General features: G+C 43.5%; 1 pseudogene; it reads right to left on the reverse strand.

The window, feature by feature from the left end:
• Window positions 1–2,527: 2,527 nt before the first annotated feature.
• On the reverse strand, window positions 2,528–4,690 carry LOC147751643 (disintegrin and metalloproteinase domain-containing protein 9 pseudogene; annotated as a pseudogene).
• Between the last annotated feature and the right edge of the window lie 11,386 nt (window positions 4,691–16,076).

Genomic DNA, 16,076 nt, shown 5'->3' on the forward strand with positions numbered 1-16,076 from the left:
ATACCTTACTATAACTTACAGGCCCCCATTTGGGATTCCCCTGGCACCCCGGAATGTCTTTTAGATCAATTATCACAGCCACTCAAAGTAGCCGGTTTTAGAACGTGGGGCGACCTTAGTATTAACACTAGGCTGATGGATTGGGAGTCCTTTGTGAATTTAGCTAACGGGTCCCTTACCAGATTTAAGTATTATCAGTTGTCTGCATGGTGGGCAAGACAAGTGTGGGGGACGGGAGGGGATACCACGATTCTAGATCTAGAGAGGGAGAGGCTGGAAAAGGGAGGTCTCCTTCTGGTACAGGACACTTGCGGGAGTAAAAGACAGCCTGGACTCTGAATTGGCGAATCTTTGGGACAATGTTTTAACCGGTAGTACAGAAGAGTTACAGACTGTCTGGACTGATGCATTCGCTATGTCTCAGAAGATAATTAAACCAGCTAATCTCAGAAGGAATCATCTGTTCACAGCCTATAGGGTATATTGGACACCGGCTAAATTATCCAGGATAACAGCTGAGATCTATGATTGTCCAAGATGGAAATTCCCGGCAGCGGATGATCAACATATGTTTTTAGACTGCCCAGAGATTGCTAGATATTGGGCTGCAGTTTGCGGTTTTTTAGAGGAGGTTTTATTAACGCCAATCACATGTTGTCCTAGATTGGTCATTTTTGGCTTGCCACCGGGGTATTCGATTAATGATATGACTTCACAATTTCTGTTCTATGTGGTTGTCATCGCAGGAGAGAAATATGTAGAGAGTGGAAGGCGGAGGCCCCATCTAGATTTGCAGATGGTCTAAGAAATATCATGATGGTCAGCCAGTCAGATATGGCTTGTGGCGGTGAGAGTGCTAATAAAATCTGGTCTGCACTAGAGGTCTGGTCCAGGAAATAATTGCGGTCCAATGATTATGCCAGAGGCTTGTGGTCCGGTCCTCCCTGGTATTTATGACGGTCCATAGAGGTTAACGGGAGTTGGACAAGGAGACAGCCTACCTCTGGGTGAACTCTGTATGCCGCACACACACCCCAGGGGCGGAAACCAAGGTTTATGTGTGTGAAAGGCTCAGAGAGATCCTGTCTAGAGCAAGTATTTTCTGGTGGCATGTATGAGGACAAAAAAAAAGTTATTAAATGAATATGGATATTGAAACTTCTACTCTACCACTCATCCTTTTAGCCTCCCCAACCATGCGTGACTTGTCCCTGTACTTATTAGTTCTGCTTCAGTTGACGGTTAAGTAGCTAAATCGGGATGAGACATGATCTACAAGGGAATGCTATTTCTTTTTTGAAGTGGGAAGCAAATTGATTGCCTCAAGAGTTAGGCTACCTCATAGTATCTACTGGTATGCAGGAAACTACATTGTAATGCTGAGATTATGGGAACCCTCAGTCAGAGGCCTTCAAAATAGGATCAAGATTTTGGAAAACCTGTAACATTACAATAACACCTCTAACAATGAATCTCCTGTATTAAGCACAGGCATATCCATCAATCAAAATTTTTAGATGATTTATATACTTTGAGAAAAAATCATCATATAAACATATATGTTGCTGCAGGAAAAGTGGCCCACAAGTTATTGTAACGAAAATTGCTTTTTTATTAAAGGTTCAAATTGAATACAGCAATATGAACAGCAGGCAAATACTGTACTATTTACCATCAATTCAGTCACTGGAGTCCAAGGCTAAAGACACAAATGTAATCACTTTTACACGTAGAATAAAACATAGGCACATAATCAAAGCAAGTATTTGTCATAATATAGAATGGGAAATCTATACAATCTAAAGTCAAGACTCTAAGGTTGGAAATTATCTTGTCACCTCAATATTGCCATTTAAAGATCAGAATTAAAAGCAATATTCAACACATTATGGGGCACATTTATCAAACTGTTGTGTCAGCCTTGCGCCACACAACAGGGCGCAAGGATGATGCAACTAATAAGAAAGATGTATCAAGCCACGCAAGGCCACCTTGCGTGGCCCTGACTGGCTTAATAAATCTGGAGTAAAGCAGTGCAGCGCAAATCGCTGCGTTGGGTTACTCTGCACTAGGGAGGCGCTCCATGAGTGGAGCATACCCAGATTTACCATAACTGGTAGACCCGGGAATGCGTCAAAATGCTACGCCTCCTCAGGGGAGATGTAATATCTTTATTGATAAGATATCTTTATTACTCCCTCGTTTTCTCCTATTTTTATGTGTGCTTCTTTCTGCAAACACATAGAGAGAGGAAAATGCCTCAAAGGATTATTTTTGGGTGGAAAGGTGTTCCTTCCAGCACTAAAATAATCCTACTTAGAATGCAAGCACCCTTGCACCATGGTGCAAGGGTACCTGCGTGGGCACTAGGCAGCACATTGGGCGCCAGCACAGTGAAAAGACAGGAATGTGCCACTTAATATTAAATAGGGTGCATTCCTGCCCTTTCCCCATCACACTGCGCAACAAGGTGGCTTGCTGTGCTGTGTGATTTTTGGGATAAATATCCCCCTAAATATACAAAAGGTCACACAAAAATACGAAGAATAAGGAAATTGGGAATATAAATACTGCATAATAAAGCAATATCTGTTGTCATTGTGAGGCCACATCCAGAGCCTAACTCTAGAAACTTGAATGTGTCTGCTTTTGGGGAAACATAACTAAGAAATGAACCTTTAACTAGTGGTCCGCTGTCAATGCTTCCTCCATTTCCTTTAAATTTACAGTCTGGAGGAGCCCAGTCTTTGTTACAATGGCAGTTCTTGTTGTTGTTACAGACTCCATTCCCACTGCACTTTTCCTGTATGTTACAATCATAATCCAGGACTGATATGTCGACACATGTTCTGTTCACACAAACCATCCCAATGCCACATTTTGCGCCATCTTCCACTACTCCAAAATCATTTGTTCCATAGGTATAGTGATAGTCTACACCCCAACACAAGTTATTTTTAACAGGAGTCTGAAGTGTTGCTGAATGTGAGTTATAAATACGTATAGTATCCACATTCACGCACTGTACTCTTCCACACATTACATCTTTCAGCTCACATTTCCTTGGCTCAACAACTTCAAAACCACAATTTCCAAATCTATCACCATTGATATTCACTGCTGCAAAACATTCAGTGGGAGCAACAGTTGCGCCTGTGCCAAAGAGTTGCCTGCAATGTCTTGTGTAATCATAACATTTGCTATTGACACAGTAGGACTTATTATGGTTACAAGGGGATCCATTTTGATAATATACATCAGCGGGGCACTCGGCCGACGTCCCATTGCAGTACTCAGCAAGGTCACACTCAGAAGCAGGTAATCTGCACGGTGTCCCTTTTTTAACAAACTTGCACGTATCGCAGCATCCACCATATGCACACTGAGCATCACCTTTGAGTTGGCAAGTAGCATCACAGCACTGATCACTGGTGCACTCCCTTGCACTACCACAGTCGCACTGTTCATCTCCTTCTACTGCCTTGTTCCCACAATACGGCACAACTACAAATGATTCAGCGAAAGACACTTTCTGCAAACAAAACCCACTGCCATTGGAGATAAAATGCTCAAAATACTTCATGCTGCAGTCACTAAATGATGTTGTTGTCACTTTCCCTAAGGACATTATACACGAGCTCAGGGAACAATGACATTGGGTAACGTAGTCTGAATCATGCTGCATTCCCAAGGTATGGCCAAGTTCATGAGAAACTGTTGTGGCAATTGCGGGCAAACCGCGCATTGGCAAAGTGGTAAAGGCTGCAAACATGACTGCGTTTTGGCCCCAACATATCCCTTCTGCATATGTTGCCCCAACAACTGACTTAATGTCACTATTTCTTAATAAAACAGTCATGTCAACTTTTAGATCAGGAATAGTATGTTCTTCTTTCCAGGATGCAAGGTTTTGAAGAAATGTCTGTATGTCTACAGGAGATGGTATCAGACTTTGCATTTTCCATATTTCCAGTCCAAGAAGCACTAAGTGTACATTTAAAGGGGTAAACATTGCATCAGCCATATTGACCAACTGGAATACGGTTTCAATCAAGGCGGTGCTGTTTTCTGAATATTGGAGGTACAGGTCGTGGTCAATAATGACATGAAGTTCCACAAAGTATGCTTGGGACGCCTTTATGGGGCGCTTTGTGTGATGCAGTGTGTAATGATATTTCTCTTCATATGTCCGTATTGGTTGTGTAGTATAACAGCTTTTGGGATCATTAACCCCGTCCTCCACTTTATAAATGAGATGCTGAAAGTCAGAGGAAAACTCTACGGGCTCAATAGCATAGGTGACAGTCTCTGTCTGCAGAAAACCTCTGAGCCCAGTGCATAAACTGAGGGCCACGATCGAGCGAGGGATCCCCTCCACCACCCCTTGGTAATAGCAATCCTGCCTCAATGCTTCCCGTTCTATCACCTGGTACCCTGCGTTCGTGTGGGTGTAAAGGGCGAGGCCGGGGGACAGCAGACCCCTGTTCTGCAGCAGACGCAAGCTGTATGTCATTGCCCCAACTGTCACTGCATACCCTGCACCTCCTTTAACTTTGGTTTCCAGCTTCATTGGCACGGTGACTTCAAAGTACGACGGTGTCTCAAATGAGACCGTCCCCTGCAAAAGCACTGCGCACAGAAGGCCCAAACCCCTCAGGAGCAGTAGTTTCGGAGCGGCCGGGCCGCACATTGGGCTTCGCTGCCTCCCGTGCTGCTGTAAGCACAGAAGCTGCTTTTGGAGACTTTTCTCAGCCAGTTTAGTCAAAGCTTTCGAGGCCTATAAGCTGCTCTTCCGTGTCCCCGGCGCCCCTACGGCTTACTTTGAGGTACAAGAGGAGCCACGCCTGTTGGTCTCCGGTTGCTCAGCTCATTACCTTTCCTCGGCCTCAGCCTGGCCTGCAGTGGTCGCCGTCATAAGGAGAGCGTGCGGCGGTTGGCCTCGCGCTGATACGTCACCTGGGCTGGGTTTACCACGCTGGCGCGCCGCGCAACTAGACCAGAAACCAGAACACTTCGGGGGTGGGGGGCTAACAGATCAGGCTAACACTTCAAATCAAAGGGTGGATATAATCTTAACCCAATACAAGAAAATTGAATGATAAAAAACAGCGCATTTTATACATATCGATCAAACCCAAAATGATTACAATAAACATGTTTGTACATGACAATGTTTATTGGCTACTGACAGATCCAATAAAAGCGAATGAGTGATTTGATAACTGAAAAACATCTTGAAGATGTCGAAAGACTACTCTGATATGAAACAGCTTTTTTTAAGTATATAACCACAACACCTCATCCACCTTCCAGCCCAGAGGCGCAACTAAAAGCCACATTTCGGGGGGGGGGGGCTAAGAAAAAATTTCGGGAGGGGCTGAAACATTAAGCAGTAGGTAGAGTGGCGCTGCAGGGGCTCTTAGAAGGGGTGAAACATCAACAAAGCCTCTTTAACATGCACACGGTCTTTTAAAGACCTGTGAAGTGCTTGGTGCGGCTGTGTGTGCGCCCAGGAGCTGTCTGAGCCCGGGCTGCCTCACACGACGGGGGGACTGAAGCCCTTTGATTCCACTGGGTGTTGCGCACCTGTTCCAGCCCCCTTCTAAACCACCTCCAACTGCCCTGCTCAGAGCCCCATTCTCATCACATTCTTGCATCCCTGCACTCCAGGTACTTTTGGAAACCTGAGATGTAGCACAAAATTCATTTTTTAGGTCTCGCTAGAGCCAGCGCATGCGGTGCCCTGGCGAGAAATTTAGTAGCTGGCTTTTAAAAGTGCTGCTTTTGCCGGCCACCAACTTGCTGTTACGCGCACAAGCCCACACGACGTGCACAGCTGGCATCTGGCTTGTAATGGCTCAGTACACGCGTGCACATCCTCGCGATCGCTTTTACCGCGATCACTTTTACTTTTACGGCTGCGCGGCCAATGCTTGTTTAGGACTTGTGCCCTGGTTTCCATACATCAATCATATGTTGATTAGGCATGCTTTCCTTTGTCTCTGTTGAAGAAACAATACAAGATATCTTGCTGCTAGCGGTTGCTGCTCTCCTTGTCCTCTGGGATCTGCTCACATGAAGATAAAACTGCGCATTGTTATTGTGCTGGCTGCTGATCGCATTACCCGGCAGTTAAGACATCCATCCGCAGCGCTTGCTACCATCAGCTACTTCTTGTATGTGTCTACGTGTGCTGGAAAGTGAACCTCATCCCAAAGAAAGAAAGATTTGGTACGGCCCTTCGATTCCACCATAAAAAGTGATGCTCTATTAATGCAGATTTGGTGAATAACATGTGCTAATTAACAATCACGGGCACATTACATTTTCATTAGTAATACTTTCTTTTACTGAGCTTTACAATGGAATGCTTTTGAGTGGGGTGGTGTCTTTATTTTCTCTCGGCTGCCTATTTTGGTGCCGAGGCGTGGCAGTGACCACCCTAAACCTCACAGAAGGGCTGGAGGGATGTCCATGTTTTGTCACTAATCTTGGATTTGTTTTGCATGTCGAGAGTCCACAGGCACGGAGTGAAAGCCTGATTACAACTGAAATCTGGGCGGGCTCGTTCAGCAATGTGAATGCAGCCCACTAGTCCTAATCCGCACTGGTCTCCAGTCTAAAGCTTTACACGTGCAAACGTGTTCCCTTTCAGCCTCCCATGACCCCACTTCACATGTGTTGCTGCCTCTGTATTCGTGGGCACAGGCAGGTCATTACTGTAAATCGTTTTCTCTTTAGAGCTGAAGCGGCTAACATTTTTGCCTATTTCCTCTTGCATTACTCAACTTCATCTTTCTCCTGCATTTCACTTTATAAAGTGTTTTTTAAAATTATTATTTACATGATAGGATCCAAATCTCCCTTTATGCCGCAGACACCTTTCTAACACCCCTGTCTCTACTGCGTCTGTGCAGAAAGCTTCCTTGTGCTTTGTCTGGGGGTTTAGCCCTCCCATGTGACTTTCTATCCCACCTGGTGCAGTTCTGATGGAGAAGCGTGGTTTATTAACTCTCCTGCCAAGTGACTGCTTTCTCCCTCACGCAGTAAAAAAATGAAAACCTGTTAAGTATTTCCTTCTTAATTGCTTTTCTTTTATTAGACTGTTATCCCCCGGGGCTTAATTCTGTGATCAGACCATTCTTTAACGAGACTGGCCTTCTTTGCAGAGTTAGTACTTAAAAAAAGGTAACTTGGGAAATGTATCTTCCTGCTAAACTTACTTTACCACTTGGTGATTTAAAACTGCCATTCTAAAGCAATAGTCTAGAAAATGGCCCAACCTTACAGTCGTTGAGCACCTTTCCACCAGGTAGGTGAGATGACAGCTCTGTGTAGCCCTTGTAGATCACTAGGAAATGTAGTGGCATAGTAATGTTTGCTAAGCAATTGCTTTCCTTGAGTTTGAACCGTTGAAAATGGACACAACTTTGCCCTGGGAGCCCATAAATTAGAAGGGTGCGACAGAGATGATTGACAGCTGTAGCATTGTTTGACAAACTCTGCCCCACACCAATTTGCAGAAAGCATTGGCATAGCCAATAGGTCTTGCATTTGGGACCTCATAAGTATTTAGTTATGCAGCACAATATCCTTAGTGCAACAACAACTGTTGCATGGCTAAACACTTATAAGGTCCCAAAGGCGAGATCTATTGGCTATGCCAATGCTTGTTATTTGTAGGGGTACGCCATAACCAGGAGTAGTCCACATCCACATATGTCTTCGTTGTAGTAACATGTAAAATTAGAATGGGCACTGTAATAATGTGAATCTTGATGTATTTTTGGACACATCAATGTAAAGTGGAGAAGGTAGTGCGGCAAGTAAACATAACTAGCTGGAACAATAATGAAGACGCTATTAATGTGCAACTGACACTCATTTTAACCTTGATTATGTGCTTAGTAGTCATGTCGTTTTATATGTAAGAGAGAATATTAATTGTATGTGTCTCAATTTCTACCTAATTCCATGAACGCCCATGTTCCATCTGTCTTATGTTAGCTGGATTTGTAGGCCTGAAATGCATTTTCCCTGGAAGCGCTCGCATTTGAATTAATAATTGAATTCCATGTACACGTTAGGTTTTTCTTTTTCTCTTGCTTGTGTTGCAGGTGGAAGAAGCATCTTTGTCAGTTAGAATAACTCCTTTGTTTTAGGAGTTAGGCAAGGAGAGAAGGGGATACATTGAACGTTGATACCGATAAGGAGAACTGTTGTACTTTCTCACCAGAGAGAGAGCCTGGAAATCAAGGTCATCTTGCCACCGCTCGGAAGCATCGCTGTCCAGTGGAAAAATACCTAGGAGGATGTGGCCTGGCCGGATGGCATGACCCGAAGAGAACCCTGGGAAGCCACCTTTAATATTGGTACTTGGTAACTAGGGAAAGAGCCCAATTCTTCTCTGCCTTTGGAAAGAGAGCTTCGTAGAACAATCTCTGTCTCAGTAGCTTTATGCTGCTAGATCCAACTGATGTGGAGAGACTTCTAAGGAAGACTCCACAACTTGACACCTTAACTGATCCAGCCCTGCGGTATGCTTAACTAAGATGTCACATTAGTGTTAGTGTAGGGACAGATTTATGCTTTGTTACTATAAAATCTTCAATGCAGGGGAACCTGGACTCCTGTGCTCTGCTCTTTTGTATCCTGATTCTTGAATTAATTGTCTTGTGCATGTTGCACTGCCTTAATGTCAATCGTAGATTTGGCTTTCTATTAGTCCCAATGAATTTCCAATCTACACCCTCACCTTGGTGTCTGTACATTGAGTTATTTTTGACTGTAATAAATCAACTAACCCCATTTAGCTGTCTGTGATTTAATTAGAAGGCCGGAGGCTACCATTATGCATATTTCTTTTAATGCTAACTCCAAGCAGCCACTTTAAAGTAATACATCACTAAGTGAAAAGATCTATAATTTAATCTTCCAGATGTCTAATAGCCATGCATGTAGAATAGTCTGCCTCTTTAAAATGCGGCTCCAGGCAGATAAGTAAATTTTCTCTTCACCTTTATGTATGATGTGTAACCTTAGAATGTGCAACCTTATGAATGTGTATATTTCTTTCAAGTGAATTCTGCGATTGATCAACCTCATGTGTATGTAGGTTCCTTCAAATTGAACCCTTTTCAGGTTATTTTACACAGACTTCCACTTTCTCAACTTGATTGGACACCCATAACAAACTTCGAGCTATCTGATTTTCAATTTACGGATATCCTGACCCCACAGATCTCCCCACCCTCACCCTGAATTTCCACCTAAAAACTGGAATATTGACAAGAGATTCAAATAAGCAGAAACCGCTGACAAAATAATAACTCTACCCCTACCATGGTCTAATAATCCCTAACTGCAACTCAAACGGTACCCTATAGGCGCTCCTCATGACGCTTCACCATCGACGCGTCAGGACAAAACCTGAGGAAAGTATCTCATTAACTCCCAGACATGCGGCGCACGGAGGTCGCTGCAGTAAAACCTGATCTATTCAACTCTTCCTTGCACTTGGGAGAGACCATTGGCAACACTGCCTGAGGCGGCCAAAGGAGGCTAACAAATAATAGTATACCGGCAATGTCTCCAACAACGATGCTGTAATCAACACGTCTTCCAGGTGACCCCTGTAGCTAGGGGGCCACCCAAACCTAAATAAGAAACCCTCTGCGACGTTAAATTATTTCTTGACCTTTTTTCTAACTGGCCTGAGAACAGATACATAGATAAGAGGACACTCCATAAAACTAGCCTCTCTACTCTGCCTAATCTCCTGCCATAAAATATCAGACTTTAAAGAGCTGGAAAGAACAGAACATACAACGCCTTTTGTGTCAATTTTGAGATCATTAAAAGAACTACAACTATGTCAGAAGCAAATTTCTATCCAAGGTTTAATGCATGCAAATAACTCCGAGTGGTTGATTGAATGAAAGAATATGATGCAAGAATGAGCAAACATTGTACGCATGGTGTTAACCAATTACTTATCTCCTTGATGAAACCCTTCAAACCCATTACAACAGCTTCTATAGCAAGATGGGTTTAATATGCAATGCAAGCAGCCGGTATTGACCTTAAAAGGTTCCAATCAAACTCAATAAGGGACACTGTGGCTAGTGAATCCTTTTGGGAAGGGGATAAACTAACAATACAATAGGAGCCACAGGGGAAAGAAGAAAGGCCAGGGTGCCCCCCACTCAATGTATTATAAACAACAATTAGCCTAGCCCACAGTACACCCAATCCTGAAAATGCAACACTTAAAGTGTTTCCAATACTTTTCAATTCCCTAGAGTGTCCCTATCACTACTCAAAATGTCATGGTGTATCGGAAAAATTTCATAAAAACCATCATAACTTAAATCCCACCTAAGAATAACCAAGAAAAGTGTGAGAGAAGAGAGAGAGCACCTCACGGTTAATTACACCAAGGGGGTTGCTGGCTTGTGCTCACCAGCATACCCACTTATCATCATAGGTTACTCTCTCTCCGTGTAGAAAAAGAAAAGTGTGTATTCTCTTTTTGAAAGAATCTCAAACCCAATGTAGTAAAGAAAGATAGTAAGAACTTAAATATAAGTGAACTAGTGTTTGTGTAAGTGCCAATTGGACCCCTGTGAGAATATGAAAATGTAATTCTCACTGTTTAAAAACCGGTGAAGCTTACTAGCTTGACATAACTTTATTGAATGCTGTAAGCTTCCCCAATTAAAAATGGAAGTTTGTGGTCGCAACAGACCTCCGAGAAACACTGGCTCCATATGGACCGATGCGTTGCCGGTAGGTCAATCTGGGACCTAGCCTGGAAACCGAAGAAGGACCGCCCTCTCAATGCATATATCAGCACTCCCACCAGCACGGTGTTGAAGGTGTGGGACTCACTAGCGGGAGATGACCGTTGGACCACGTTCCCTTCACCGTTTACGCCCTTGCATTACAACCCAGCTTTCCCACCGGCGCTACATGAAGGGCCGTTTGCGGTGTGGAGGGAGGGGGGGTGTCGGGCGTTGACCCATTTGTTCCACGGCCTGGACACCCTCACTTTCGCTAACTGTATGAGAGATTATGGGGTTCCCCAGACTGAACAATTCCGGCATGTTCAGCTGCTTCACTGGGCTACGTCACCTGGAGTGGTGGAGGCGGCTACGAGACCACCGACGCCGTTTGAAGCCTTTATATTGCGGACGTCTGCCATGAAGGGGGCCATTTCCTTCATTTACCAGCTGTTGCTTCAATCGACAATAGCTCCTCGACCTCGTTATATGGGGCAATGGGAGGAAATGCTGGGGCGAGATGTCTCGGACGCGGAATGGTCGGCGCTATGTCGCGACTTGACGACCTTTAACCATTCCTTGCACTTGAGGGAAGCCCACCTCAAAACGGTCATGCAATGGTATATGTGCCCGACTAGGCTTCACCGCATTTTTCCGGGGACCTCAGATAAGTGCTGGAGGGGTTGCGGACTTCTGGGGGACTTCCGCCATATCTGGTGGGACTGCCCGGTGATCCGTCCGTACTGGGAGGAAATCCTCTCCCACATGAAGGACATATTGACTTATCCCATTGATGAATCTATGGCCTGTGTCCTGCTAGGGCTGCGTGACCCTGGCCTCGTTTATCAGACCAGGGCAGATAAAAAGATTTTGTGGCTATGCCTCGGCGCAGCGAAGCTCACACTGGCTGCGGCCTGGAAGAAGAAGGAGGCCCCGGCGGTCTCATTGTGGCATGCGCGGCTGTGGAGGTTGCTCAGTCTGGAGAGAGTGGCGGACATCTTCCTGGGCCAGTATAAGAATTTCCGATATCAGTGGGGTCCTCTGGTTATGTTTCTTTCTAAGGGGTTACCCTCGGCCGTATGTCCGGCTTCTTTGAGGTCGATGCACCTCTTTCAAGTGTAATGTGGATATGATTGAGTGTTGAGTGAATGGCGTCACCACCGGGGGGGAGGGAGGGGGTGGGATAGGGATGTTGGTTGTTTTGGTTTTTTGGGCTGTGGAGGATCCACGAATTGATTATCTGCACCGCTTGTATGGAACTTGGAGGTCTGGGGTCCGGCACATTGCAGCACTGGTCATCTTAGCTGGACCGACCTAATGATAAGCTGGTAGAACACTGTGTACAGTGGTCCTAATTGATATGTTGTCTCGAGCCTGGACTGGATATGCTTATGATATGGTTTGGGTCACTGCTGATGTGCGTACAAGGATTTTGCCTTGATTTTGAGTACTGTGCGGTTCCCCCGCAGCCCTTTGTTTATTCTCCTATGCAACTCAAAATAAAAAATTTTACAAAAAAAAAAAAAAAATGGAAGTTTGAAGTTTAAGTTTATTGTTTAGTTAATTAAAACCATAACAATTTAAAACCAGCATTTAAAAAACAGAAAAGGAGAAAATCATTATTATGCAAAAAGAATTAACCATACATTCATTTCATTTCTTCTAATACTTCTAAAAATTATTATAAAATACAGTACAGTAGGATCAACCGTTTTCCTCCTTTGCCACGTTTCCAATCCTTTTAACAGAACTTTATAAATGCTTTAAGAAATTTAATCAGTTTTCAGTTCAGAGGGGGATCTTCCGGATTTAGGCACGCCGTTATTGCCGCTCTGCATGACCTTATACCTCTTTCATTAAGACTTGATTTTAGAAGCATAACTCGTTCATTATACAGTTTTTTGCATATAAGTCATAAGTCAAATGCTTTTGTATAGTGCACAATTCACCAAAAAGATTCAGGGCGCTTTGCAGTGAAAAACAGCATCCTTGACGAAGTATGCATATGCAAATTATATGGATGAAATCTTCTTTGTAGGAGTTGCACAGCAGGCATAATTTAGAACCTGTGTGCACCCAGGCTGGCTGATCTGCCAAAGATGGTAGTTTACCAAAGCGTAATGTCATTAATTGTTTTTTTACATTCATTGAGAATGGTACGCTCAAATATGGTGCCGGTACAAGGGACTTATAGTTGTTTATCACCATCCAGGCGGATGACCTTGTTCTAAAGATATTTTAGTCCAGTTGAGATGAATGAATTTTTGAAACTTTGTTTACTGCTTGTTTAAATGATTGGTATGGGAGGTTTTTGTTCCATAATTCTGATGTGCATGTGGTTGAGAGAGATTTGGATAGGTATTGATAAAAAGGAGGAGTTTTGTCCTCGTTTACTTCCGACCAAAGTGCTTCGTTGATTTGTGAGGTAGCTACATTTTGTTTCAAACGATACCAAGTTTTGACTGTCGCATACCTTCTGCCTAAAACTTCATTTAGTAGGCCGAATTCCAGGCGAACCTGGGCCGGGGAGGCCGATCTTTGTATCTGAAATGTTTTTTTATAGATGGAAGCTACCAGTTGATTTAAAACCTCTCCTTCTCCATGAAAAGCAACGCTGGCATATGTTATTGTTTGCAGAATTTTTGCCTTCATTATGGCAAGCAGAGGTTTATATGAAGGACCCTCCAACTTTTTAGCCAGTAAGCTGAAGGCAAATGTAAGGGTGTTTGTTCTCTGTGCCATATACCCTTTTTGCTCTGTGAGATTTCTTGAGTTATCAATATAGAAACCCAGGTACTTGTATTTTTTTACCTCCTCTACTTGGTTACCGTTAAGACAGATTATCTGTTTACGCCTCAGTTGGCTCCCAATTACCATTGTTTTGGTCTTAGATGTATTTGTTTCAAGTTTGTTTTCTGAAATGTAAGCTGACATTTCATTTACACTTCTTTGAAGACCAATCTTTGTATTGCTCTTTAGCACCACGTCGTCGGCATAGGAGAGATGGGAAAGTCTCAATTTTCTGAGTTTCGGTGGATTGGAGTTGGTACAATCCAGCCTTTGTGAAAGATCTGACAAAAACAGGTTAAAAAGGTAGGGGGCCAGGACACACCCTTGTTTAAGGCCTCTGGTAGTTGTTAACTTCCTCGATAATCTGGACCCATCGCCTATCCTAATTCTTAGCCACGTGTTTGAGTAAAATAACAGTATGCCTTTTAATAGCCTTTCAGGAATGGCCCATGCTCGAAGCTTTTTCCACAGGAGGTGGCGATCAACACTATCAAAAGCAGCTTTTAGGTCTATAAAGCAGAGGTAGAGCTGTTGTTTCCTCTGATTACATTTGTTTGCAAATATTGATAGAACTAAGATATTTGTTGTCATCCCTATACCTTGCCTGAAGCCTGTCTGGTTGGCCGGGATACGATTGAGGTTATCAGACCAAGCCTAAAGTTCTTCTAACACCAGAGTAGCATAGTATTTGGCTTCTACATCCAGGAGGGCTATTAATCTGTAGTGTGCTAGATTTGATCTGTCTCTTCCTTTGAATATAGGGGTCAGTATTGAACCATGCCAATTTACTGGTATATGATTTAAGAGCTCTATTTCTTGGTATAGGCCAAGAAGATGATTACTCCAGAACGATGTGTCGTGTTTAAAAATTGCTTGAGGGATTCCGTTGGGGCCAGGAGCGCCGTCACTTTGGCCTTTCTTAATTATGCGTCTAACTCCTTCGCTTGACAGGAACGAGTGACTTGTAGCTGATATCGATTAACCATTTTCCTCTATACGTTTTAGGCAATCGACCGATTTCTTTTCCTTATATGGAGTTTTGACTTCTTCTGTGCGGGTGGTTTCTGTGATCCCGATGGGATTGTCATTTCCCTCGGCTAAAGTCTGGCGGTTTCCTTCAGATGTGTCTTGGGTAGTTGTTTCAAGAAACCTCGAGGTCAGGAATTCCGCCCACTCGCCTTCCTGGATATTTGACGATAATACGTTCGCTGGTATGGTGTTTATGGTAAGCCAAAACTGTTTTGAATTTGAATTCTTAGAGCTACAAAGCAGTTCTGCCCAGAATTTGTCATTCATTTTTCTTTTATCTTCCCAGAGCTCTTTTTTATACCGTTTTCTTAGCTGCCATACGCTGTCCCAGGCTGCTGTGTCAGATACTGTTCTTTGTAGCCTACTTATTTCTTTTTTGAGATTGCATTTCAAGGCTCGCAGCCCTGCCGTTGTTGTTTTCTCGGGCCATTTTTTTGGCCATGATTTCTTGTCTGCCTTTGTCCAGACGACATTAGTGAAGATAAACCCGCCGTAAATTTTTCCAAGGCTTGGATGATAGCCTGGGCTCTTGCTTTGCTGGCATTTATCTTCTTTTTTATTTGTTGTTGAAGTGATTCTATTGTTTCATTTGACCACTTGAGGCACTGTAGGTCAACCGTTTGTGTGTTACCTTCAACTATTGTATTTGCCTGATGTTTAGTGATTTTTAGCCTAAAGTGTATGAGCTGTAATGAATGATCACTCTTGGTTGTGTACTCAATAGAAAAATGGGAGAGAAATGGCATCAATGATACTGAAATGGCTGTTTAGTCCAGTCTTGATCTTGTCTTTCCCCCGTGAAATGTCTCGTGTGTGCTTAGGTGGAAAGTCATATGGGGTTCTGCTATTTATTACTCTTAGCCCAAGAAACTCGAAAGCATTTACCAAGCCTTGTCCTGTGTGATCCACTTTAAACCTCGTTGGTTGGTATTGTTGTGGCACATTCCAACATATGTTGTCCGATGCTAGCAGATCGTCCTCATCCGGGGTATGAATTAAATTAGAATTAAAATCTCCTGTAAGTATCAAGTCCCGTAAGGGAAAGGTACTCCTGATGTTTGTGATGATTGTAATTAGTTGTGCGCGGATTTTTTCTTAGCCGAAGGATTCGCGCATGTATTTATCAACAGGACAGTTTTTGATCTCCACGCCGACCCGGATGTTAGTTTGATCAGTTGGATGTTTGATCCTACTGAGGCCATCTGTTCGGAATCAATTTGTAACTCTGTGGATATGTAGAATGCCAGGCGACCTTTTGGCCGACCACATACTTTAGTTTTGGTTGCTGGCACTGTGTAGTGTATGTAGTTTATGACGTATATTTAGCAAGGACCCCCTGAAAACATAGATACTATAGTTCCTAGGTCAGGGAAAACAGAGCAATTGACAAACAACAACCTAGGCAACTGATGCTTAGAACAGGTCACAATAGAAAAGGACAATTGGCTACAACTAACTACAAAACTGGGTATTTTA

The sequence above is a fragment of the Lissotriton vulgaris genome, chromosome 1_1, assembly GCF_964263255.1.
Source record: "Lissotriton vulgaris chromosome 1_1, aLisVul1.2, whole genome shotgun sequence".
Lineage (NCBI taxonomy): Eukaryota > Metazoa > Chordata > Amphibia > Caudata > Salamandridae > Lissotriton > Lissotriton vulgaris.